Below are 3,076 nucleotides of genomic sequence, written 5' to 3'. Positions count from 1 at the left end.
CACACACACACCACATCACACCACACACACCACCCCACCCCACCCCACACCACACCACCCCACCCCATTCCACCCTAACCCCCAGAAGATTCTGATGTAACCACATTCTAACAGGTTCAGGGAGTGAAAATCGAAGTCAGAACAAAGGGGAAGGAATGGAATTACATTTCTGAAAAATGAAGGGTAACGGAGTTTGGGAAGGAGAAGGAATTCATCTTCTTTATTTTATTTTATTTTATTTTTTTAAAAGATTTTATTTATTTACTTGACAGAGAAAGAGACAGCCAGTGAGAGAGGGAACACAAGCAAGGGGAGTGGGAGAGGAAGAAGCAGGCTCCCAGTGGAGGAGCCTGATGTGGGGCTCGATCCTAGGACTCTGGGATCACGCCCTGAGCTGAAGGCAGACACTTATCTGGGATCACGCCCTGAGCTGAAGGCAGACACTTATCTGGGATCACGCCCTGAGCCGAAGGCAGACGCTTAACGACTGAGCCACCCAGGCGCCCCGGAGTTCATCTTCTTTAAAATGAACTGTGAAGAGGGGCACCTGGCTGCCTCAGTAAGAAGAGCATGCAACTCTTTATCTCAGGGTGGTGAGTTCACGCCCCACATTGGGCGTAGAGTTTACTTAAAAAAAAAAAAAAGATTTGGATATGTCAATTATATCTCAATAAAACTAAGAAAAAGAAGATTTTAAAATAAACAAGAAGAGATGGTACAGAGAATTTTGGGGATGATGCACTGAGCTTCAGAGAGGTTTTCAGGTGGAGAAGGGGGCAAATGAGGTTGCTTCATTTGCATGACCTTGATTTTTTCCTGAGTGAGAAGAAAGGTTATCTACTTTGGGCAGGCATTAGAGAATTTGAGGAGTGTGGAAAGGTCTGAAACAGCTGCTGTGGGGGTTGCAGCAGAGTGGACGAAGGAGGAACATAAGCAGTACTGAGCAGTGCCTGGCTGCTGTTGGGTTAGGTGGCATGACTGGTAGATGAAGTCAGCAGTTACCTGACATTTTTCAAAGTGAGGGATAGTCCTGAAAATATGTTCCTTCTCTTCGTTATTCATCACAACTCCATCATCTGCAGATTTATACCATTTTTTGATGTTTTTAGCCTGACCTACTTCATGGGATAATGAACGTCATAAATTTACTGTACAAGGTATAAAGTATCTAAAATTTACCTGATGTACAACTTAAAAGATACTTCTGTGGTTTGCTAGAACAACAGCTGATTTATTAGCACATCTGTGTGCCAGGCATTGTTCTAAGCTTCCTGCAAGAATAAACTCACTTAATAATTACCCCAAATTCTATGAGGTGGGTACTATTTATTATCCCCATTTTACAGATGAGGAAAGTGGTCACAGAGATCAGTAACTTGCGTGAGGTTACAGAGCTAGTGAGTGACACAGCCCCAGGCAGTCTTGTTCTGTACCTTACCATGCTCCTAACCACTGGTCTGTTCCACTTTTCATGGCCCTTATTTATTTTTTTTATTTTTATATTTTTTAAAGATTTTATTTATTTATTAGACAGAGATAGAGACAGCCAGCGAGAGAGGGAACACAAGCAGGGGGAGTGGGAGAGGAAGAAGCAGGCTCATAGCAGAAGAGCCTGATGTGGGGCTCAATCCCATAACGCCGGGATCACGCCCTGAGCTGAAGGCAGACGCTTAACCGCTGTGCCACCCAGGCGCCCCTTTGGCCCTTATTTTAAGGATAACTTTTCAAACAGCTTGGCAGCTCATTGTGCATTATCTTGATGAGCTTATGTTTAATAACAATATCATAACTAAGTGAAAGAATCAGCTCTTCTCTGTAATCTTTTATATACAGTCAAGATTCTAACATTTTTGTAGTTCATTCATAGTGTTAAGTTTGGGTATTTTAGAAAAATGAACATGTTTTCTGGTGTCACCTTACCAGAGTGGGAAAGGCATAAGAAGGGCAGTTTTTTGCTAGATCTTCATGATCTTTATAAATAGAATGTATTGAGTTCTCTAATGTTGGCTGTGGGTGTTGGTGGGTAGTAATAATATTTGGAACCTGATAAAAATGATTAGTTTTTGGATCCTGAAAATAAAAATGTGTCTGCTCTGTGCATTTATTAAAAAGATTTCCTATGCTAAAAGGGTGACAGTAAATTTAAAGACATTAATTAGTGTTAAAAAATCTTTTTGTACTGGTGGGTATCATATTAGTGCAGGTTCAGGCTGTCCAAAGGATTATTCATGGAATAAAATTTTAAGTCTTTCTGAGTATCAGTAGTAACTCATTCTGATTTAATTCCTCTGGGGGGGGGGGCCTGTGAAGAAAAGTCGAGTTAAGAAAAGTTGAAACAGCTGTATCATCACGGTGAAAAGCAGGCAGCTGAGGGATGTGGGATTAGAATACACTGGAGAGCTGTGTGATGACTTTATTGCTCTATTTTTAAAGAACTCTGGCTAACATAAATCTTAAAATATATTCTCTTGTGGTAGTTACGTTCTATAAAGTCACCATGAATTCTAGTCTAGTAAATATTGGATCATTGTCCCTAGAGGAAATACAGGGTTGGGTTCCTGGGAGTCTCTGGTCACATTTTGTCAACCAGTCACTACATTACCTTGTTTTATGTGTGTTTCTTTAAGATTTTATTTATTTATTTGAGAGAGAGAGAGCAAGCATGAGCTGGAGAGGAGGGCAGAGGAAGGGGAGAAGCAGACTCCCCGCCAAGGGAGCCTATCACGGGGTTCCATCCCAGGACCCCAGGATCATGACCTGAGCCAAAGGCAGACACTTAACTGACTGAGCCGCCCAGGCACCCCTTTATGTGTGTTACTATTTAAAGATACCTTATTTACGGGGCGCCTGGGTGGCACAGCGGTTAAGTGTCTGCCTTTGGCTCAGGGCGTGATCCCGGCGTTATGGGATCGAGCCCCACATCAGGCTCTTCCGCTATGAGCCTGCTTCTTCCTCTCCCACTCCCCCTGCTTGTGTTCCCTCTCTCGCTGGCTGTCTCTATCTCTGTCGAATAAATAAATAAATAAAATATTTTTTAAAAAATTGAAGATACCTTATTTACTGTATATTGTTGATT

The sequence above is a fragment of the Ailuropoda melanoleuca genome, chromosome 10 (genome assembly GCF_002007445.2).
Source record: "Ailuropoda melanoleuca isolate Jingjing chromosome 10, ASM200744v2, whole genome shotgun sequence".
In the NCBI taxonomy this organism is placed as follows: Eukaryota; Metazoa; Chordata; class Mammalia; order Carnivora; family Ursidae; genus Ailuropoda; species Ailuropoda melanoleuca.
This window is presented reverse-complemented; position numbering follows the sequence as displayed.